General features: G+C 41.0%; 1 long non-coding RNA gene across 1 annotated transcript; it reads right to left on the bottom strand.

Annotated features, from left to right (window-relative positions):
• Positions 1-2,809: 2,809 nt before the first annotated feature.
• LOC117081971 lies at positions 2,810-16,137 on the bottom strand. The gene is made up of 3 exons (XR_004436401.1): positions 16,044-16,137; positions 4,176-4,306; positions 2,810-3,145 (listed from the first exon to the last, which is right to left on the bottom strand). It is a non-coding gene; the product is annotated as an uncharacterized LOC117081971 (long non-coding RNA).
• Between the last annotated feature and the right edge of the window lie 8,744 nt (positions 16,138-24,881).

Genomic DNA, 24,881 nt, shown 5'->3' on the forward strand with positions numbered 1-24,881 from the left:
TTTGTGACCTGACCTAGAAGTGGATCTCATTCACCATGCATTTCAGAGTCCTCCAGTGATAAGAGATTTTCCATATCATTAAATAAAAATTTAAGTTCTACTGCTGAATTTCCTGGAGATTAATTAATGAAAATCTCTGGGTCCCATTTCACTGTGGAGGTAACTTCTGACATTTAGGAACTGAAGAATTTGGGAGAAAAATGTAAAGTTATGTCATTGTTTTACTTTTAAAATAAAGATATAAAAATAAACCAATATAGAATTCAAAAGGGAGCTTCAAAACTCAAACCCTCAACCCACACCTTTTTTGTTTGTTTTTTGAGACAGAGTCTTGCTCCATCGCCCAGGCTGGAGTGCAGTGGTGCGATCTTGGCTCACTGCAATCCCCGCCTCCTGGGTTCAAGCAATTCTCCTGTCTCAGCCTCTCGAGTAGCTGGGACTACAGGCACCCGCCACCATGCCCAGCTAATTTTTGTATTTTTAGTAGAGACAGGGTTTCACCTTGTTAGTCAGGCTGGTCTCGAACTCCTGACCTCAGGTGATCCTCCCGCCTCAGCCTCCCAAAGTGCTGGGATTATCCCAACTTTTTTTTAGACTGTCAGATGCTGCTTATCTTCCTTTCACATTACAAATATCTAGTACTCAGGGAACCATTCTACTTCTATAATTATTAAGGACTCAGAGATGAATATAGTCATTAAACAAATTACAATGGCTGACTTGAAATTGTTATTGAACAAGAAATATTTTGAACCTAACTTGTACTATTAGAATAAGGAACTATTGTTTGGGATTAATAATTGATGGTACATTAGATTCCTGTATTGGTGAGTCAGTTGACTCTTGAGAAGGCAGTTGAGCAATTATCAGAGATCATAGTGCAATAAACAATAATCTATTCTAGATGAGCAGTTATTAGGCTGGTGCAAAAGTACTTGCAGTGTATAACTATAATATAAACTTCAGCTACATATTAAAATAACGGGAGAGAGGGACATTTAAAAAATATTGATGTCCAGTCCCTACTCCTGAGATTCTGATAAAATTGGTCTATTGCTCCAAGACCATTTTTTTGTTTGTTTTGAGATAGAGTCTTGCTCTGTCACCCAGGTTGGAGTACAGTGGAACAATCTTGGCTTACTGCAGCCTCTGCCTCCTGGGTTCAAGCAATTCTCCCACCTTAGCCTCTCAAGTAGCTGGGATTACAGGCACAAGTCACCACGGCATTTAATTTTTATATTTTTAGTAGAGATGGGCTTTCACCATGTTGGCCAGGCTGGTCTTGAGCTCCTGGCCTCAAGTGATCCACCAGCCTTGGCCTCCCAAAGTGCTGGGATTATAGGCATGAGCCACCGTGCCTGGCCAAAGACTGTATTTTTTCAAAATTACCCCCATCTACCCCCACCATCCCCATCCAGGTGTTTCTAATGTGCAGTCAAATTAAAAACTCCCGTTTTAGTCTGTTTGGGTTGCTGTTACAAAGTATTGTAAACTGAGTGGCTTCCAAACAATAGAAATTTATTTCTCATAGTCTGGAGGCTGGGAAGCCTTAGATGGAGGAGCTGGTAGATTCTGTGCCTGGGGATGGCATGCTTGCTTTATAGATGGCCATCTTTTGCTGAGTCCTCACATGGCGGAAGGAGCAAAGGAACTCTCTGGGGTGTCTTATAAAGGCACAAATCCCATTCATGAGGGCTCTGCCCTCATGTCCCAATTTCCTCCCAAGGCCCCACCTCCTAATGCCATTATCTTGGGGGTTAAATTTTAGATGGACACAAAAATTCAGGCCATAGCACTGTTTATCTACATTAGTTCTTTTTTATGATAATTTATTCTAAATCACTATTCTCTGAAAATTACAAAGCAAGTACAAAATAGCACTGATACAGTGATTCCAACAAATTTCTAAAAGGTATGTGTAGAGACAGGGTACAGATGAACCACTAGATGACTTTTTAATTTTTCTGTAAAGTTGTTTGTAAGAGCCTTGGAATAAAATAATAAAAATTTTATCTAGATACCTAATTGAGAATAGAAGTTAAGTAATTTCCAGGTTTCCCCTTATTCATGATAGGTGGTGGTTAGAACTCATGTTCCCAGATTCTTGTCTTAACATTATTTTAAATATTACCTTCATTTTATTTTTTTTAATGTAAAGGTAACTCTTCAAAAATAATTTTAAAAGCCACCACCAATTATTGTAAACTTTAATAAACATTAGAGGCAGTTTATAGTATATTTATCAAGACCACTGACTCTGGAATTAGATAAATTACAGTATAAGCCTGACTTAAACATTTACTACCCATGGGACCTTAACTTCTTTGAACCTCAACTTCTTCATTAGGAAAATAAGGATATTATAATATGTATTAGTCCATTCTCAAACTGCTATAAAGAAATACCAGAGACTAGGTTATTTATTTATTTATTTATTTATTTATTTATTTTTGAGATGGAGTCTTGCTCTGTAGCCCAGGCTGGAGTACAGCAGCGTGATCTTGGCTCACTGCAACCTCCACCTCCCTGGTTCAAGCAATTCCCCTGCCTCAGCCTCCCAAGTATCTGTGATTACAGGCGCACGCCATCATGCCTGGCTGATTTTGTATTTTTAGTAGAGACGGGATTTCACCATGTTAGTCAGACTGGTCTGGAGCTCCTGACCTCAGGCAATTCACCCACCTCAACCTCCCCAAGTGCTGGGATTACAGGCGTGAGCCACTGTGCCTGGCCTGAGACTGAGTAATTTATAAAGGAAAAAGGTTTAATTGACTCACAGTTCCACATGGCTTGGGAGGCCTCAGGAAATTTACAATCAGGGCAGAAGGAGAAGCAAACATGTCCTTCTTCACATGGTGGCAGGAGAGAGAAGTGCAGAGCAAAGTGGGGGAAAACCACTTATAAAACCGTTCAGATCTCATGAGAACTCACTCAGTAACATGAGAACAGCATCGGGGTACCAATCCCATAATTTAATTACCTCCCATGAGGTCTCACCCATGACACATGGGGATTACGGGAACTACAGTTCAAGATGAGATGTGGGGGGGGGGGCACAGCCAAACCATATCATAATATAAGAGCATGAGATAGAAAAAGGGATGAAAGCAATTTCTCTTCTGCTCACATGGCTTTGTTTCCAACCCTAAGAAGTAAAGAAAAGGAAGGTGAAGCTAGACTTCTCTGTTAAATGTGCTAATAAACAAACAATAAAAATATTTAACACAGCACAGTCCATTCACTACATTAGTTCTTCTATATACATTTCAATGGCTGGCATGCTATGGTAGGGTAATAAGAGACTATACTGAATTATTTAGAGCATGCCTAGCATAGACTATGCACTCAGCAATATCTTTTTTTTTTTTTTTTTTGAGACGGAGTCTCGCTGTGTCGCCCAGGCTGGAGTGCAGTGGCCGGATCTCAGCTCACTGCAAGCTCCGCCTCCTGGGTTTATGCCATTCTCCTGCCTCAGCCTCCCGAGTAGTTGGGACTACAGGCGCCCGCCACCTCGCCAGGCTAGTTTTTTGTATTTTTTAGTAGAGACGGGGTTTCACCATGTTAGCCAGGATGGTCTCGATCTCCTGACCTCGTGATCCGCCCGTCTCGGCCTCCCAAAGTGCTGGGATTACAGGCTTGAGCCACCGCGTCCGGCCCAGCAATATCTTATTGGTTGTAATTATCATGCTTACTTAGTGTTTCTCAATGAAGAAGATGGGAATTTTTGTCTTTTGGGTTAAGAAAATTGTGTTTGCATCCTAAAGAATTTATATTACCTAAAATAGTCTTCCATAAAGTCCAAACCACTCCACAAGTATATAGTTAGTAATATTATCAATCAGCCAGGCAGTTGGCATATATGTTTGCAAAACTGCAAAGGCAGAAGACAACATCCTTATTCCTGTAAAACCTATAACTTAGTGAAGCAGGGGAAGGAAAACAAGCTCTGCCGGCCAAGTTCAGTTCCAGGCTGATCAACTTATTGAGCTGATGTCATATTGGACGCTAACCTCCCCTGTGTTACTCATTCAATTCCTCAGACATGAGCAAGGGGAGCATTGAGGGAATTAGGAAAAACAGCAACTGCAGGTTTGACACATCAGATCCGTTTATATTGTATTTCTGGTGAAGAGGAATCAATTCTACCAAGAAAAGAGACATGTTGATGTCCTTACCTATCAAATAAGCTGACTTTCTGCCAAATGGATGTGATCATAAGCCAAGGGTGAGCCTTCCAATCAGGAAACCAGTAAAGGACAAGATGACCCCAAATTCACTTCATGGGCCTTGTGTTTGATTAATAGCACTGTTAGAGATTAAAAAAAAAAAAGATTGTAATAAGATGACATCATCTACTTAAGAGGAAAAAACTACACTGCAGCATACCTGTAGTAATTACAGTTGACAAAACAGATATTCCAGCCCTAAAAAAGAAAATGTATCATCTTCATTCTTTTCCTCAATTACCATACTTTAGTAATTGAAGTTTGAAGCCATTCTATTTTATTTCTGTGAAAAATTCCTGCAAATTGTAATTGTCCATAACTTCACTTGAGGCAAATAAAACTTTCAAGTAAAATAAAAATGACTTTACTGTATTAATTAATTCATTCAACAAATATTTATTGTCAGGCTACTGAGTGCTAGGCACTGTGCTACGGAAAATAAGACAGGGTCTCTGCCCTCACAGACATATAACCCAGCAGGAAGAAAGAGACAGTAAACGAGTTAAAAAAAAAAAAAAAAAAGAAAGAAAGAAAAGAAAGAAAACCACCGAGATGATTAATGAAGTATCGTGAAGGAAGTAAACATACAACTTTGAGAGAGAATAATAGGCCACCTGCTTTAGATGGGATGAGGGGGCTCCAGGAATTGGGGTAGGGGTGGATCACAAAAGTCCTTGCTAAAATTATTTATCCTAATGGCAGAAATCAGAGATGTTCCAGCAGAAGAGGCCACATTCTGGGGTGTGTGTGTGTGTGTGTGTGTGTGTAGTTGATTTTATCTTTAAGGAAAACCAAAGTTTCCTACAATATGTGAAAAATAGGCCGGGCGCGGTGGCTCAAGCCTGTAATCCCAGCACTTTGGGAGGCCGAGACGGGCGGATCACGAGGTCAGGAGATCGAGACCATCCTGGCTAACACTGTGAAACCCCGTCTCTACTAAAAAAATACAAAAAATTAGCCGGGCGAGATGGCGGGCGCCTGTAGTCCCAGCTACTCGGGAGGCTGAGGCCAGAGAATGGCGTAAACCCGGGAGGCGGAGCTTGCAGTGAGCTGAGATCTGGCCACTGCACTCCCGCCTGGGCGACAGAGCGAGACTCCGTCTCAAAAAAAAAAAAAAAAAAAATGTGAAAAATATCTGAGAGGTATTGAAATGGACTCAGAGGTAAATAAGATTTTCCTTCTTGCTTGATTTGATCATTAACTATTTGTGGAATCTAAAAGTTAGGCAGATACTGGACTAGTGAAGGGGAACTAGAGATGTAGCACTGAGGCTGCTAATAGAATAATCTAGGAAAAAGACATTAGATGTCTTAAGACTTTTTTCAGACCGTCCTGGAAACTTAGGTCTAAATTAAGGTGACTTCTTGAGAATCTGGCCCCTTGTTGAGAAGACACTCCACAGCTGTAAGCCTCATAAAGCCACTTACTTCTTCCAGGATCTTTCATTATTGGTATGGAAGGATATAGAGTCACAGAAAAATGTAATATTGGGTTTAGAAAGAAACCTAGAACAGTGTTTTTAAAACACAAAACCACCCTGAGATTTTGTTAGAAATGTAGATTTTGATTCAGGTGGAACCAGAAATTCTGTACTTCTAACAAGCTCCCAGGTGAAGCCCTATAACACTTTGAGGAGTAAAACAGGACATCGTGTTCAGGCCCTTCTTTGCCTCTTCCCTACCATCATCCAAACCTCTGTCTTCCAGACTAAGCTCCATGAATTTATATCCCCTTGTAAATCACACCATGCAGTGCCCCATTGTATCAACTATATATTGAGGATATAGTTAGTGCTCAATACACTTCTGATGAATAGGTCAATGAATAGGTGAGTAGATGGATGAACATCCCTAACATATACCTATCCACCTCTGACAAAAACCTCCTGACCTCAGGATTATCAACCAAGGAAGTATTTTTTGGACAGCTCTGACCATCGGAAATTTATACTGAGCCAGCATCTGTCTATGATTCAAATAATCAGTCCTAGATCTGCCGTCTGTGGAAACAGATGGCAGTATTTTTTATTTTTATTTTTATTTTTTTTAAGACAGGGTCTTGCTCTGTCACCCAGACTGGAGATCAGTGGCACAAACACGGCTCACTGCAGCCTCAACCTCTTGGGCTCAAGCAACCCTCCTGCCTCAGCCTCTAAAGTAGCTGAGACTACAGGCATGCCCACCATGCCTGGCTCATTTTTAAAAATTTTTGTGTGGTGGTTTACACCTGTAATCCCAGCACTTTGGGAGGCCGAGGCAGGTGGATCACCTGAGGTCGGGAGTTCAAGACCAGCCTGACCAACATGGAGAAACCCTATCTCTACTAAAAATACAAAATTAGCCAGGCGTGGTGGCGCATGCCTGTAATCTGAGCTACTCAGGAGGCTGAGGCAGGAGAATCGCTTGAATCCAGGAGGCAGAGGTTGTGGTGAGCTGAGATCGTGCCACTGCACTCCAGTCTGGGCGACAAGAGTGAAATTCTGTCTGAAAAGAAAAAAAAAAATTGTAGAGACAGGGTCTCACTGTGTTGCCCATGCTGGAGCAGCCTTCTTTATTGACACATCAGGACTGGGAGTTGCTCAAATAATTCACTTAACGTAAAGGGTCATGTTTTACAATGGCATATACATCCAACATTTTATCTTATCTTAAATCAATGCACCAATCCGTGTAGATGTGTTCATCCAACATTTTATCTTTAACTTAAATCAATGCACCAATCTGTGTAGATGCAAGGTTGGGAACATGAGTTCCTTGATAAATTTCATCAGTTTATATTGTCTGTCAGCATAAACCACACCTCTAATAACACGTCACATGCATGTGAATTGATGCTGGAATGGGGAAAAGGTGCATCAGTGGGAAGAAATAGAAACTGGTTTGGGCCAGTCTGTGATGATATGGCTCATTCCAAGCAAAGGCACTGTGTTGTACAAAGCAGAGCAAAAGCTACAGAGAGCAAGAAGTGTGGCCATAGAGCCACTTTACTTACATTAAGTCAAGTTCATTACCTACATTAGATGATGAAAGTACTCACATTGTTTTCAGACTGTCCTACCCATATCATAAGAACTAATAAAAAAAATAAAAATAATCCCGGGCAGGCGTGGTGGCTCACGCCTGTAATCCCAGCACTTTGGGAGGCCAAGGCAGGTGGATCACGGTGTCAAGAGATCGAGACCGTCTTGGCCAACATGATGAAACCCCTTCTCTACTAAAAATACAAAAATGAGCTGAGCTTGGTGGTGCGCATCTGTAGTCCCAGCTACTCAGGAGGCTGAGGCAGAAGAATCGCTTGAACCCGGGAGGTGGAGGTTGCAGTGAGCCAAGATCACACCACTGCACTCCAGCCTGGTGACAGTGAGATTCTGTCTAAAAAAAAAAAAAAAAAAAAAAAAAAAAAAAAAAAAAATCAGGCCAATATAAAGTATATGGTTGCTGGTTTTCCTGTCATTTAATAAGACACTCCAAGATTTATCAGTTCACAGCATGCTCAGACCCTTCTTTGATTTTCATTTTGAGAATACTTTTCATCTTTGTCTAATAATCATTTAGTATATACATTTCATATATTCTTTAATAAATTAATTTGTCCTAAAAAGTCACTTTTCCATGATCCATGATTTTTAGATCATGTTTCCCCTCTATAATTCTATTCCACAGAGTTCCTCTATTAATGCTCAACTTAAAATGTAAAGACAAAAAGGATATTTTCAAGTATGTATTTATTCTTGAAATGTAGTAAAGTGGCCGGGCACGGTGGCTCAAGCCTGTAATCCCAGCACTTTGGGAGGCCGAGACGGGCGGATCACGAGGTCAGGAGATCGAGACCATCCTGGCTAACACGGTGAAACCCCGTCTCTACTAAAAATACAAAAACTAGCCGGGCGAGGTGGCGGGCGCCTGTAGTCCCAGCTACTCGGGAGGCTGAGGCAGGAGAATGGCGTAAACCCAGGAGGCGGAGCTTGCAGTGAGCTGAGATCCGGCCACTGCACTCCAGTCTGGGCGACAGAGCGAGACTCCGCCTCAAAAAAAAAAAAAAAGAAATGTAGTAAAGTATTTTATTTAACAGGCAGCACCAATCCCAAAACACGCATCCTTTCACAAAGGTTTTAAAAATGTTTTATGTTTGTGCATTCACAGGGTGCACTCACATGCATTATCTCTCTTAAGTCTCAAAGCAACTATGGGAGGTCAGTGGTGTCTTTTCCATTTTGAAGACAAAAGGAAACTCAGAGGTAGTCAGGGACTTGTAGTATATGTAGGTCACCCAATGGGAAAGTGGTGGAACTAGGGCTAGAAGAAACCTAGCCTTTTGATTCTTTGATCTTTCCTTTAAATCTCACAATAGTTTCATTTAAGGTCAAGAACAGTAAATGGGGTTTCTACCATTTTACCCCATGGCTCTGTGATGCCCAAACCTATTTAAATGATAGTATTGAGTTAAAAAAGCCCTTCCTCCTTCCAAGAGTGTGTTAAAGGCTCCAAGATTAAAGTGAAATCAAACTAATTGGAAGATTTCTGTTTTCATATTTACTTATTAATTAATTAATTAATTTTTTGAGACAGGGTCTCGCTATGTTGGCCAAGTTGGTCTTGAACTCCTGGCCTCAAGCAGTCCTCCCGCCTCAGCCTCCCAAAGTGCTAGGATTACAGGTGTTAGCTACTGTGTCTGGCCTAAGTTTTTTTTTTTAATTTGGTTAATTTGTTTTAGGATTTCATAACATATCTGGAAGTAGTTCTAGACAACATCAGAGAGTGTTTTGAAACTAGCATAGCTGGGTGCACTGACTCACGCCTGTAATCCCAGCACTTTGGGAGGGTGGGGTAGGAGTATTGGTGAATGTGAAGATACACCTATGTGGGTGTATCTTATGTCAAAGGATCTGAGTGCGTGCTGAGAGGTCTCATAACTCTAATATCCACCTCTCTAATACTCAAAGTCTGTTCCTCTCACTTTTTTTTCTTTTTCTTTTTTTTTTTTTGAGATGGAGTTTTGCTCTTAGTTGCCCAGACTGGAGTGCAATGGCACGATCTCGGCTCACCGCAACCTCAGCCTCCTAGGTTCAAGCAGTTCTCCTGCCTCAGCCTCCAGAGTAACTGGGACTACAGGCATTCACCACCAGGCCCGGCTAATTTTGTGTTTCCAATAGAGACAGAGTTTCTCCATGTTGGTCAGGCTGGTCTTGAACTCCCAACCTCAGGTGATCTGCCCGCCTTGGCCTCCCAAAGTGCTGCAATTACAGGCATGAGCCACCATGCCTGGCCTCTCACTTTTAATAAATGTTACTGCTGGCTACTCACCTAACAGCTTAGGCAAATAGCCTAAAGAATGTCCTTGATTCCTTCTTTTCCTCAACCCCTAGATCTAATTCATCAGAACTTTTTTTTTTTTTTTTTTTCCTGAGACAGAGACTCGCTCTGTCGCCCAGGCTGGAGTGCAGTGGCATGATTTCAGCTCACTGCAACCTCCACCTCCCTGGTTTAAGCGATTCTCCTCCCTCAGCCTCCTGAGTAACTTGGATTACAGGCGCCCCTCCACCATGCCCAGCTAATTTTTTTGTATTTTTAGTAGAGACAGTATTTCTCCATGTTGGCCAGGTTGGTTTTGAACTCCTGAGCTACAAGCGTACACCACCATGCCCTGCTGATTTTTTTTTTTTTTTTTTTTTGTAGAAATGGTGTTTCACCATATTCGCCAGGGCTGGTCTCGAACTCCTGACCTCGTGATCCACCCTCCTTGGCCTCCCAAAGTGCTGTGACTACAGGTGCGCGGCGTCACATCTGGCTAATTTTTTGTATTTTTAGTAGAGATGGGGTTTCACTGTGTTAGCCAGGATGGTCTTGATCTCCTGACCTTGTGATCTGCCCGCCTCAGGCTCCCAAAGTGCTGAGATTACAGGCGTGAGCCACCACGCCCAGCCTTCATCAGAACATTTTATCCATTCTACTCCAAACTCTATCCCAAGTCCTTCTACTCTTCTCCATCTCTACCACCATTATCACCACCATTACCACCACCATGCTAATCTAGGCCACTATAATCTCTACTTGAATGATGCAAAAGTCTGCTAACTGGGGTCCTCATTTAGAAATGAACTACACCTGGATGGCCGGGCGTGGTGGCTCACGCCTGTAATCCCAGCTCCAGCTACTCTGGAGGCTGAGGCAGGAGAATTGCTTGAACCTGGGAGGCAGAGGTTGCGGTGAGCTGAGATCACACCATTACACTCCAGCCTGGGCAATAAGAGTAAAACTCTGTCTCAAAAAAAAAAAAAAAAAAAAAAAAAAAAGAAAAAGAAAAAAAAGAAATGAACTGCCCCTGGATGTATCTACCCAGAGGAAAATAAGTCATTATACGAAAAAGATACTTGCACCTGCATGTTTGTAGAAGCACAATTCGCAATTGTAAAAATGTGGAACCAACCCAAATGCCCATCAGTCAATGAGTGGACAAAGAAACTGTGGTATATATATATATATAAAATAGACTACTACTCAGCCATAAAAAGGAATTAATGACATTTGCAGCCACCAGGATGAAATTGGAGACCACTAACCTAAGTGAAGTAACTCAGAAATGGAAAACCAAACATCGTATGTCCTCACTCATAGGCGGGAGCTAAGCTATGAAGAGGCAAAGGCATAAGAATAACACAACAGACTTTGGGGACTCAGGGCGAAAGGGTGGGAAAGGGGTGAGGGATGAAAGACTACAAATTGGGTTCAGCGTATACTGCTCGGGTGATGGGTGCACCAAAATCTTACAAATCACCACTAAATAACTTACTCATGGAACCAATTACCATCTGTTCCCCAAAAACCTATGGAAATAAAAACAAAGTTTTTAAAAATGAACTATGCTTGGAGTTCTCTTCATTCAGTTTTCCATTCAACAGGCAATTCAGTATCCCAGGAAGCCAGCAGACAGTACCATGTCATGGAACACCTGAGGTGTGGGTATTGGAGAGAATTCACCTCTTCCCAGTTTGAACCAAAGAACCCTAAACAGCACGCCGCTACCGTCTACATCATCTTTTTACTTACACTCTCATGTGGACTTGTAAATGGGCATCTAGATATATTGTGTTTAGTTGTGATCACTTGTAATGCAAATCTGTGATCTTGAAAAATTGAAGTAAATTTAATTACAGTTTACATATTACATATTCATAATAATTTTTATTGTCCTACAGTTAGCAGTGTATACAGTGAGAAGACATACGTGGATACATTTTGCAGGGCAACCTTTTAAAGAAGTCAAACCTCAATTCCCTAGGTGAGAGAAACCACTGGTGGGGAGAGAGCTACGGGTGGAATCAATCTGTAGTATGCATGACAAATAAAAGAAGTCACACAAAAATAATAAATGTAGATCTTTAGTCAAACATAAATGGTGTATTCTTTTTTAAAAAAACTAAGGGTCTTATCAGTTTATGCTTATTACTTTGAGAGGTGTAGGACCAGGTCATCTTGACCATGAAGAAAGTTGTGCGAGTCATGAAAAGTTCACCAAGTATGTCCATGTTACAGAGGAAATGACATGTATAGTTAGTAAGTGAGAGAGCAGCCTAAATGTTTCTGGCAAAATATGATTTTCTCAGACCTTTCTTACTTCGATCTTTATGTGGTGTTCCAAAAAAGTTACTGATAGTTGAATCTGGAAAGATCAGGTGTACAATTAGAGATTACATTTTTCATACAAATAGGAATATAAGGAATATTCTTCATAAACAGAAAAGATCTGAAGCTAGGACATGCTCTTTTGACTATATTAATAATGAAACTTCTCTGACGTGGAATAAATTTAAACCAAGTTCACACTAAATGATTTATAGGATTGCTCTTACATTTTTCCCTCTGAATTTTAAATTTCCCACTTTGAGTGTCAGGTAGGAATTTCCCACCTTGAGTGTCAAGAAAGGTCACTTGGATCAGAGAATGCTCCAGAGTTGCTGAATATGCTTTCCCCCTGCCCTCTCTACCCGCTGTTTGTAGGCTTCTATATTTATCCACTGACCTGGATAAAAAAAAAATTTACTGTTTTTAAATAGTCCTTTAGGGCCAGACGTGGTATCTGATGTCTGTAATCCCATCACTTTGGGAGGTTGAGGTGGGAGGATCGCTTGAGCCCAGGAGTTTGACATCAGCCTGGACAATAAAGCGAGACCCTGTCTCTACAAAAAATAAAAAAATAAAAAAATTTAGCCAGACTAAGTGACATGCATCTGTATTCCCAGCTACTCAGGAGGCTGAGGTGTGAGGATCACTTGAGCCCAGGAGTTTGAGGCTGCAGTAAGCTATGACTGCGCCACTGCACTCTGGCCCAGGTGACAGAGTGAGACTTTGTCTAAGAAACCAAAAAAGATACACTCATAGCGTCATGACTCTGGCAGAGTTGAGATATGAAGTAAGAGGGAAGAGTTTCTCCCACGAGTGCATGGGACACAGTATTTCCCATTTCTGGCTGTGCCTACATTGCCTTTAAATCACAGAACCATTTGGGAACATGGCTCAGAATTCTGAGGGTTGATCTGCCTGGTTTCAGAGGATGAAGGAGGCACCCAGATGGGCCACTCAGCCCTCTCTGAGTGCTATGTAAATGTCCTGGAGGGTTTGGATCTCTTTTAGCTTCATGACATTTCTCCTCCTGCAGGGGAAGGCAGGGAGTGCTGTCAGATCTCTCTCTATGTACATACTTGATTCATGAACACTGAAATTAGTAAAATTCACACATCAGCCTACTCCTTCTCCTTTAAGTTGGTCCCTAATGATCCTCCCCTCTTTGTACTTATCTCTTTGTGTACTCACCTCCCACAATGAATCAGGGCTGAGAACTGTTCTGAGCTACCAATAGAGTTATTAATGAGTAGCTTCTAAGGCTAGACCATAAGGGCATTGCAGCTTCCGTCTTGTCTTGGATTGCTCACCCTGGGTGAAGCCAGTTGCCGTACTCTGAGAACACTCAAGCAGCCCTGGAGAATTCATGTGGAAAGGAACAGAGATCTCCCACCAACAGCCAGCACCATCCTAACAGCCGTGTGAGTGAGCCTCCTTGGACGTGGTTCCTCCAGCCTTGGTCAAGCATTCAAAAGGCTTCAGCTGACATCTGACTATAACCTCGCAAGTGACCCCCAACCACAAACACCCATCCAAACTACTCCAGACCCAGAGAAACTGTGAAAGAGAATTATTATTGTTTTAAGTTTGGGGTGATTTGTCATGCAACAAAGATGACTAATTCATCCTTTGAAAGGATAGTGGCAGTGGTGGTGGTATTATGAACAACAAATTGGCTAGAGCTTTCTATTTTGTGATGTTAAAAGCACGGAATATAAATCTACTCATAGTTTTCCAGAAGAGAAACATCCAAACAACCAATCTAGAGACCCTCTTAAAACCCAAACTCTGTGCTAAGGACTCAATACAGCAGAAGTTGTAGAAAAAGAAAGCAAATACTTTAACTTTGTTAAATTATTATGTTTCAGGAACTCAGCCTGCATGACAAAGGAAAGGACAAAAGTATTTTGGACCTTTTGTTTTTATGTCACAAACAGTTCTGAAGTTCAGAGGAAGGAACTTCAGTGTTTCCTTTACACCAAAGTACGCTGAGCTGTGTTATTTTATTTATCAGAGAATAGGAAGTTACGTGATTATGAATTCTATCAGTCAGAATTATTCACAGCAAAAGCCTCTTAGGCTCTAACTGCTAATCCAAACTTTTCAGAAAGCAAGTTTTGTGTTCCCCCACAAACCCCATGGAAACTTGTTTACCTTTCATAGGAATCTGAATTTAATAAAATCATTTATTAAATCGAAAACATTTTCTGTGCAAGCACCCCCAAAATTTAAAATGTAACACTGTGGCGTACAAGCCTGACTCTGCTGTTGTTAACAGCTGAAAGTCCTTCTTACTCCGAACATAGTGTCTAAATGGCAAAATACTGACCATTCTGTACCATTTAAATAAGTTTCAAGTTTATGTTGCATTTATTATCTCATTTGAGTCTTAAAACCCCTCTGTAGGTGGGCGGCTCATCCCATTTTAACTGATAAGAAAACTGAGGCACAGAGGTTATTAGTAGCCTCATTTCCTTGAACAATTTACCAAGTTACTTTATTTCTTTGAATAGTAAGTGGGTTGGAGTGTTTTCTGAGGTCTCTTCCAGTCCTAAAATTTCTTTAATCCAAGAGATTTAGGCAAGATCAACTCAGTGTGTGAGATACAAAAAGCACAGACATGCGATTGGCAGATATGGATCTTACCTCCACCACTGGCTGGCCTTGAATATCTGCAGAAATCATTTAAGCTTTTTGAATCTCAGTAGTCTTGTCTTTAAAAAGAAAGTTATTAAGCTACACCTGATCGAATTATTTGGAAGGCCAAATGACATAAAATACATACATCAGGTATTTGATCTGGAACTTTGATCTAATTAGTTAATCTCCCTGAGCCCTGGGTCCCCGTGCATAAAATGCAATGACAGGCAGGAAGCAACTTCACTTTTGGTAATGTACAGTGGATTCTGTGGTGTGTCCCCTAGGTCCCCTTCAGGACTGCGACACTCATTCTCCAGCTAACTGGGGTTTCAGCTAAGGGTTCTCGGCTTAATCCCTCTAGAGAATTACTTGCAGCTGAAGGCAACTTATCCACTGTCACAGGCCCTTCCCAGTAAGTAGCCCATATCCAATGGAGGGCTATGAAGGGCAGGCCCTCTTCCCTCAATCTGGGGAAAATATGAAAACTATCTCAGTCCAGAGCTCCTTCTGAGATGGGCTGAGTCTTTTGATATAACAGTCCTACCTCTCCTTCTGCCCAGTCTTGTTTCTTTCCCTCCCTCATAGATGCTGTTCCTGAGAACACTCGCTTCCAGCAACTTCTAGTGTGCAAATTTCCATCATCTCAGCATCTGTTTCCTGGAAACTCAACCATCATGTTGTAACATGATGATAGGGAGATAACAGACAAGGTAGTGCTTTGAACTGTAATGCTATCAGCAACATTAGATACTGTTTATCATAGCATAATGAAAATTATCTAGAAAATCCAGAACAATGTGTTTTTTATTCCTCCCATGAATTGTACTTCTCTGCCACCATTTACCATTATGGCCCCAAGGAAGAGAAAGGGCAAATGCCACTTTGCACAGAAGTAGAAGACAATGTAGGAACAGCCTTCTAGTTAAAAAAGGAAAGTATAGGGAAATTTTCAGTTTAGGGAGAGAAAAGGAGAGATAAGATGTTAGAGAAAGGAGTTCAGATGCTGGTGTCCACACCTTACCCCTCTTGGTGGTGGAAATGTGTGGGGAAGTGATAGAAATATCCAGATAGGCTGGGCATGGTAGCTCACACCTGTAATTCCAGCACTTTGGGAGGCCGAGGCTGGCGGATCCCCTGGAGTCGGGAATTCGAGACCAGCCTGACCAACATGGAGAAACCCAGTCTCTACTAAAAATACAAAAAAATTAGCTGGACATAGTAGCACATGCCTGTAATCCCAGCTACTGAGGAGGCTGAGGCAGGAGAATTGCTTGAACCTGGGAGGCGGAGGTTGCAGTGAGACAAGATTGCCCCACTGCACTCCAGCCTGAGCAATAAGAGTGTCTCAAAAAAAAAAAAAAAAAGAAAGAAAAAGAAAGAAAGAAAGAAAAAATCCAGATAGGTTCAGGCAAGACTGAGCTAGTGGCTGGATTCTCTGGAAACAGGCAGAGTAGAAAAGTTGTAAGAGAGGAGACACTCCATTAGCGCAGTACAGTTAGAAGCAATGGCCGAGCATTGGCAGAAAGAAGTCCAGATACACAAGCCCAGTGCTCCATACCTTTGTGCAACTGGTGTTTAACAGGCAATGCAGAAACTCAAGCAGGCCTTCCCTTTCTTCCAGCCAGGGTGAGGACAGGAAACTGAGGATAGAGGCAGAAGCCTGGGTTAGGAGGAAGAGGCAAGAACTTTGTAAGACTCCAAAGCACTAAAGCCTGCTGAAAATATGACAAGTTGACTTCAGAGAGAAATCTTGATGAAAGAATGCCAGTCTGGGAGAGGGTTTGAAGACTGCATGGTAATCAGGGAGACAGAAAAAAAATCACTGCATGCCACAGTGTAGAAATGTTTTCATCTTAAAAAAATTATTAAAAACATAGAGTTATAAACAAATATAAAGTGACTTACATGTTTTGGTTTGTGGTCTGTTTATATGTTCCAGAGATGTTTACTTCGTATCTTAATCACTTTAACAGCCTTAATGCTTTGACCTTGATAAAGTTTAGTATATAATATATTCCTCATTTATAGCTCTGATAGCTTTAATTTTCTGGAAATTATCACATTTTGCCATCTGTTGCATTTCATGGGAAGTTTAGTGAAACCCTTCATTAGTAATCTAGTAGTTACGACTTGTTGACATTTCCATTGTAAATTCTAATTTTGAATTATTTATGTATAACTGAGGTTTTATTTTACATTGGGCTGAAAGTTAAAATAATTTCAGATAGCCTTTGTGAATGCTGACTTAGATTCATTACACACGGCAGAAACATATTTCATAAGAACATGGGAAAAATTTGTAATTTGCTTTTATAATGAAAAGAACTTAGTATTTTAAGTATGAAGTTTAGCTAGTAATTAACGTGAATTAGATTATTTTGCTTTAAAAAATAAACTTTGGGGCTGGGCACAGTGGCTCACACTTGTAATCCCAGCACTTTGGGAGGCCAAGATGGCAGATCACTTGAGGTCAGGAGTTCAAGACCAGCTTGGGCAACATGGTGAAACCCACTCTCTACAAAAATTAGCCAGGTGTGCCTGGCACCATGGCTCACGCCTGTAATTCCAGCACTTTGGGAGGCCGAGGTGGGTGGATCAACTGAGGTTGGGAGTTCCAGACCAGCCTGACCAACATGGAGAAACCCCGCCTCTACCAAAAATACAAAATTAGCTGGGCGTGGTGGCACATGCCTGTAATCTCAGCTACTTGGGAGGCTGAGGCAGGAGAATCGCTTGAATCTGGGAGATAGAGGTTGCGGTGAGCTGAGATTGTGCCACTACACTCCAGCCTGGGCAAAAAGAATGAAACTCCATCTCAAAAAAAGCTCAAAAAACAAAAATTAGCCAGGTGTGGTGGTGCACACCTGGAGTCCCAGCCACTTGGGAGACTGAGGTGGGAGAATCACTTGAGCCTCGGAGATTGAAGCTGCAGTGAGCTGAGATCACACCACTGCACTCCAGCCTGTGCGACTGAGTGAAACCCTGTTTCAAAAAATACATATATATCTAATATATGTGTGTATATATTTATGATTTTTAGATTGTTATCTAAGTTTATTTAAGTAATTGTATTTAAAACAAAGCAGTAAAATATGTGTGTGTATATATATATAAACTTTTGAAAACAGATTTTAAAAATAACTGCAATTTGAATATAATTGGAATTTTAGTATTTTCATTAAGAATGTTATGCTTTGCTTTCTATGATTTAATACCTTTAATTGAAGGTCTAAGATAATAATATAATGTATAAAATAAAACATGACCAACAGCAAATTTTTTTCTAATTGTATTAAGTATTAATATGAATAAAATAACTTGAGTGCTTATCTAATGAACCTTAAGTAGTTCTGTAATAAATCACTAGACAAGAGATGTCTTTCATTTATAAATGTATTAATATTTTCTCAAGGGTTTCTAGTTATTAAAAAGTTTAATGTCCCAAAATCAGAATCATAACTGTCTTTCTTTTTTTTTTTTTTGAGACGGAGTCTCGCTCTGTCGCCCAGGCTGGAGTGCAGTGGCCGGATCTCAGCTCACTGCAAGCTCCGCCTCCTGGGTTCACGCTATTCTCCTGCCTCAGCCTCCGGAGTAGCTGAGACTACAGGCGCCCACCACCTCGCCCGGCTAGTTTTTTTGTATTTTTTTAGTAGAGACGGGGTTTCACCGTGTTAGCCAGGATGGTCTCGATCTCCTGACCTCGTGATCCGCCCGTCTCGGCCTCCCAAAGTGCTGGGATTACAGGCTTGAGCCACCGCGTCCGGCCCATAACTGTCTTTCTAAGGTCATTTTTGTATGATGCCATTTGTACCCTAAAAGTTTTATATTCAAAATAATTCTTCAAAAAGTTAGGATAGTGTTGATTCTGTTCCTCTAATAGAAACTTGATGTGTTTTCATAATATTAATATAGGTTTGCTGTAATTTCATTATGTCTATACAAGCATTCATTATTTAGTGGCTTAATTTTTTGTTTAAAGATGCTGTTGTAGTTTTAATAGGGTTTGGTGATTTTAAATATCAACTTCTACTATTATTTTCAAATTCTAGTCTTGACTGTGTGATTCTTTTTTTTTTTTAACACATGGTATTTTTATCAACTACCGTGGAAAGTTCATATTTCATAGGCTGACTGGGAGAAAATAGTAATTTGTGATGCTAATACATCAATTTATTTATAATACAGTAAAAATATTATATTGGTATTTACAGAATCACAAAATAAACAATTTTTGTTAAGCTCAATTAATATAGGGCAAATTTTGTCTAGTTTTGGGCTATGATGTAGCAAACAGTTTATTATAACTGCTTGAAATTTTCTCTTCCAATATAACAAAGCAAATGTTAACAGTTGTATTTACAAATTTTAGATTGTTATCTAAGTTTATTGTTATTAAGCAATTGTATTTAAAACAAAGCAGTAATTGGGAAGTATGTTGGGAAATAATTGGGAAAATATATTGGGAAAGGGTCATGTTTGTAGAGGGCTTCTTAATGTGTTATATTTCTGAAATGTAAACATACCTTTTTTCATGCTTAAGTAGGGAAGAAATAAAATCAAAAAAATTAAAAACTGTAGTAAAATGCATTTATCAAATTGAACCATGTGGGTGGTCTTGACATACTTTTGGTTGAGTATTAACTTCAGTGTAGCAACTGTTAAAGTACAATTTTTTTTTTTTTTTTTTTGAGACGGAGTCTCGCTCTGTCGCCCAGGCTGGAGTGCAGTGGCCGGATCTCAGCTCACTGCCAGCTCCGCCTCCCGGGTTTACGCCATTCTCCTGCCTCAGCCTCCCGAGTAGCTGGGACTACAGACGCCCGCCACGTCGCCCGGCTAGTTTTTTGTATTTTTTTAGTAGAGACAGGGTTTCACCGTGTTAGCCAGGATGGTCTCGATCTCCTGATCTCGTGATCCGCCCGTCTCGGCCTCCCAAAGTGCTGGGATTACAGGCTTGAGCCACCGCGTCCGGCCCATAACTGTCTTTCTAAGGTCATTTTTGTATGATGCCATTTGTACCCTAAAAGTTTTATATTCAAAATAATTCTTCAAAAAGTTAGGATAGTGTTGATTCTGTTCCTCTAATAGAAACTTGATGTGTTTTCATAATATTAATATAGGTTTGCTGTAATTTCATTATGTCTATACAAGCATTCATTATTTAGTGGCTTAATTTTTTGTTTAAAGATGCTGTTGTAGTTTTAATAGGGTTTGGTGATTTTAAATATCAACTTCTACTATTATTTTCAAATTCTAGTCTTGACTGTGTGATTCTTTTTTTTTTTTAACACATGGTATTTTTATCAACTACCGTGGAAAGTTCATATTTCATAGGCTGACTGGGAGAAAATAGTAATTTGTGATGCTAATACATCAATTTATTTATAATACAGTAAAAATATTATATTGGTATTTACAGAATCACAAAATAAACAATTTTTGTTAAGCTCAATTAATATAGGGCAAATTTTGTCTAGTTTTGGGCTATGATGTAGCAAACAGTTTATTATAACTGCTTGAAATTTTCTCTTCCAATATAACAAAGCAAATGTTAACAGTTGTATTTACAAATTTTAGATTGTTATCTAAGTTTATTTGTTATTAAGCAATTGTATTTAAAACAAAGCAGTAATTGGGAAGTATGTTGGGAAATAATTGGGAAAATATATTGGGAAAGGGTCATGTTTGTAGAGGGCTTCTTAATGTGTTATATTTCTGAAATGTAAACATACCTTTTTTCATGCTTAAGTAGGGAAGAAATAAAATCAAAAAAATTAAAAACTGTAGTAAAATGCATTTATCAAATTGAACCATGTGGGTGGTCTTGACATACTTTTGGTTGAGTATTAACTTCAGTGTAGCAACTGTTAAAGTACAATTTTTTTTTTTTTTTTTTTTTTGAGACGGAGTCTCGCTCTGTCGCCCAGGCTGGAGTGCAGTGGCCGGATCTCAGCTCACTGCCAGCTCCGCCTCCCGGGTTTACGCCATTCTCCTGCCTCAGCCTCCCGAGTAGCTGGGACTACAGACGCCCGCCACGTCGCCCGGCTAGTTTTTTGTATTTTTTTAGTAGAGACAGGGTTTCACCGTGTTAGCCAGGATGGTCTCGATCTCCTGATCTCGTGATCCGCCCGTCTCGGCCTCCCAAAGTGCTGGGATTACAGGCTTGAGCCACCGCGCCCGGCCCAAAGTACAATTTTTATGTAAGATATGCCTCTGAGATTTCAAAAAAATGTACATAGGCTCATAGAAAAAAATATGGCCAGGATATACTCCAAAATGTTAATAGAAGTTTTTTCCTCAAGGAAAGTGATTTTTATTTCCTTTTTCATATTTTCTGTATTTTCCAATTTTCCTATAGTAAGTATATTACTTTGGAGTCATAAAATAAACCAATAGGCCGGGAGCGGTGGCTCATGCCTATAATCCCAACACTTTGGGAGGTTGAGGTGGAAGGACCACCTGAGGTCAGGAGTTCGAGACCAGCTTGGCCAACGTGGCAAAACCCTGTCTCCACTAAAAACACAAAAATTAGCCGGGTGTGGTGGTGAGTGCCTGTAATCCCAGCTACTTGGGAGGCTGAGGCACAAGAATCACTTGAACCCGGGAGGCAGAGGTTGCAGTGAGCCGAAATTGTGCCACTGCGCTCCAGCTTGGGTGACAGAGCAAGACTCTGTATCAAAAATAAAAATAAACCAATAAATGCTAACAAAGAGCTTGAGAGGAATGACCATCTGACTCAATTAGTAAAAATTCTCTGTAACAAGAGGACTGGAAAGCCGGCAAGGAGAGATCATAGAGTGTATCCTAGAGTTTAAGGAGAGCTAGTGACAGATTTGAGTCTGGCAAAGATCATCGTAGGTGCAGTGTAAAGAATGGGTTAGAAGGGAGTAAGTGAGAGGTACAAAGTCCTCTTAGTAGATGTGTGCAAGAATCTGAAGGAAAAAACTCAGGTCTTTGTTTATATTAAGAAACATACCTTGTATACTTTCTGAGATCTCCAGAGTGCCTGTTGCTTTACTTTTGAAGTTGGAACAAGTACCACAGCTTGGGCTTGGGATCGGCCTTCCTGAGAGCCACCAAGTGGCCAGATGACACAATCCAGTGCAGGGGTGTTTATCTCTACATGAGGTAAACCTTCACAAATGGCAAATGGATCCAGGAGAGAGACAGGAAGACACACTCACTCTTTTTTCTCATGTGGAATAGTCCAAGATGGAGTTCTACCTTGTTAACCCTTTCAGGGACATCCCATGCCTGCTGAGTGACTTGGTATATGACTACACAACAGTAAACAGTATAACAGTGCATCTCATTGCGTTCTATCTCCCCTTCTTCCTCCCCCTCCTTAGCAGACTGCTTCTTGCCCTGCTTTCAACAGTAGCTGGGCTTACACCACCTTTACCAACATAGTGGCACCAGGAGCAAGTGGAGAACAAAACTTCAAGAGATATTTAGAAGGTAGTGGCACCAGTTTGGTGGCTGACCTAACATGTGGGGAGTGAGTGAGGGGGGTATATTTAAGATGACTCCTAGGTTTCTTTTTTTTTGAGACAGAGTCATTCTGTTGCCCAGGCTGCAGTACAGTGGCAGGATCTCGGCTCACTGCAGCCTCTGCCTCGCAGGTTTAAGTGATTCTCCTGCCTCAGCCTCCTGAGTAGCTGGGATTACAGGTACGTACCACCACGTCCGGCTAATTTTTGTATTTTTACTAGAGACGGGGTTTCACCATGTTGGCCAGGCTGGTCTCAAACTCCTGACCTCAAGTGATCCTCCCACCCCGGCCTCCCAAAGTGCTGGGATTACAGGCGTGAGCCACTGTGCCTGGCCCGACTCTTAGGTTTCTAACTTGGACAACTAAGTGACCAGCACCAGCACAATTCCTAGCACATATTAAGCCCTCAGTGAATATTTACCGGATGAATAAATGCCTGACTTATGGGACCATAACTAAGGTAAAGACTGCAGAAGGTGTTTATTAATGAATCATATGTAGAATAACCTCAAGGAGGTTTTAACAAACACTAGTTGGGGGTGTTTGCAGTTCTTTCTAAAGAGGCATTCATACAGTTATATATGAATGAGTCAAGGCCCTAGAAAGAGAAGTGAAAAGCTGAGCCGGGAAGGGTGCTGACAGCCTGTTCACAGTTCAAACAGGTTTCACTCTTGTTAAACTTGAATATGGACCTAATCTGTTCCAAATAATATAGCTGAGTTTAAACTATTCCAATTGTCCATGATTCACAAAGCATCCAGGTCCAGTTCACATAGTGCTAAATCTAGAACCTCTCATTTCTGAGCTATTTTCATTTTATGAAAACCACAGAAAAACAGAACTAAAAAGCCTTCCAAAGGTTATCTGGCCCACTCCCCTAGTTCAGGAATGATTTGGTACACAGGTTTAGCAAGATCACTGGTATTTATTTTTCTGTAGAGCTGACTGACAGTCAACTACCAAATAACAATATTATGTTATGGAAATGCTGGCCAAGAAAACCCTACAGAATTAAAAAGGAAGAAACTTTTTTTTTTTTTTTGAGACAGAGTCTTGCTCTGTCACCCAGGCTGGAGTGCAGTGGCGACATCTTGGCTCACTGCAAGCTCCGCCTCCCAGGTTCACGCCATTCTGCTGCCTCAGCCTCTGCAGTAGCTGGGACTACAGGTGCCTGCCACCACGCCCGGCTAATTTTTTTTGTATTTTTAGTAGAGACGGGGTTTCACCATGTTAGCCAGGATGGTCTCAATCTGCTGACTTTATGATCCACCCGCCTCGGCCTCCCAAAGTGCTGGGCAGAGTAGTATCTTATAAGTACTCAAGTTATTAAGTCCTCAAGAAAGGGGAGAACCAAGTACAGCCAAATAGGTTTGCTTTAAAAATACTGAGACACTGCTTATTTTGTTCCAGGCACTGTTCTAAGACGTTTATATTATTAATTTAATCCTTATAACAATCCTATAGAGGTAGTACTATTATTAGCCCCATTTCACGGATGAAGAAACTGAGGCATTGAAAGGGTAAATAACTTCCCCAAGGTTACACACTAATGTGGTGAATCCAGGATTCGAACTCATTATGGAACTTCTCTGCATGTAAGGACCATGCTGTTCAAACTATCAGCATCTTTAAACACCCAGCATGGCACACTGATCATACTGTGAATAGCATAGGTGAACTAAGAGATAAAGTAGATTCACATTTCCCATCTCATTCTTGTTCTAGTGCATACACTTACTGAGCAAAAATAAACACACTTCCTCATACTACTTAAATTGTTCTCATTCTTTCTCTCTCTCTGTCACTGAGTGACTGTAGTTTGATTTGCATATTTACTGGGTGCCTTTTCCATGACAGGCACAGTTTTGGACTGGAGGTTCCTTGTTGAACAAGATTGACCAAGACCCTACACTCATAGAAGATGCATTCTAGAGGTAAAGCAAACAATCATCAAGTAAACAGGTAAACAGGATATTTGATAAGAGATGTGAAAGTGAATAAAGTAGGGCAATTGGTTAGGGAATGGCTATGACTATGGTGCTTCATTTATTTTAGGTGTGGTGATGAGGGAAGTCCTCTCTGAGGCAACATTTGAGCAGAGACCTGAGTGAGGTAAGAGAGAAAGCCATGTGATGGTCTGGGGGTTGAAAACAGAGGAAACAGCAAATGCAAGACCCTAAAGTAGTAGCCCGCTTCATATTTCTGAGGAACAGTGAGAAGGCCAGTTCCTGGAGATGAATGAACAGGGAAGAAAGTGATAGAGGATGAGGTGAGAAGATTAGGCAAGAGTCCAGTCATATAATAGGCTGTGGTGAGGGAGTGTGGATTTTATCCAAGTGTGAAAAGAAACTACTAAAGGATTTTGAATAGGAGAGTGAGCACGTTTCATTTGTATTTTTTAAAAAAAATCACTTTGGCTGCTGTGTGGAGAATGAAATATATAGTGAAGGAGTGGAAGCAGGGAAAATAATCAGGAGGTGATTGTAGCAGGTTGGCCAAGAAATGATGGTGGTTTGGACTAGTTGCTAGTGCAGACGGTAGTAAGAAGGGATGGGGTTTGGGATACATCCATATCCATACATTAAGAGCTGAGAGGGGCCGGGCGCGGTGGCTCAAGCCTGTAATCCCAGCACTTTGGGAGGCCGAGGCGGGCGGATCACGAGGTCAGGAGATCGAGACCATCCTGGCTAACACGGTGAAACCCCGTCTCTACTAAAAAGTACAAAAAACTAGCCGGGCGAGGTGGCGGGCGCCTGTAGTCCCAGCTACTCGGGAGGCTGAGGCAGGAGAATGGCGTGAACCCGGAAGGCAGAGCTTGCAGTGAGCTGAGATCTGGCCATTGCACTCCAGCTTGGGGGACAGAGCGAGACTCCGTCTCAAAAAAAAAAAAAAAAAAAAAAAAAGAGC

This window comes from Trachypithecus francoisi, unplaced genomic scaffold (genome assembly GCF_009764315.1).
Source record: "Trachypithecus francoisi isolate TF-2019V2 unplaced genomic scaffold, Tfra_2.0 Lachesis_group9, whole genome shotgun sequence".
In the NCBI taxonomy this organism is placed as follows: domain Eukaryota; kingdom Metazoa; phylum Chordata; class Mammalia; order Primates; family Cercopithecidae; genus Trachypithecus; species Trachypithecus francoisi.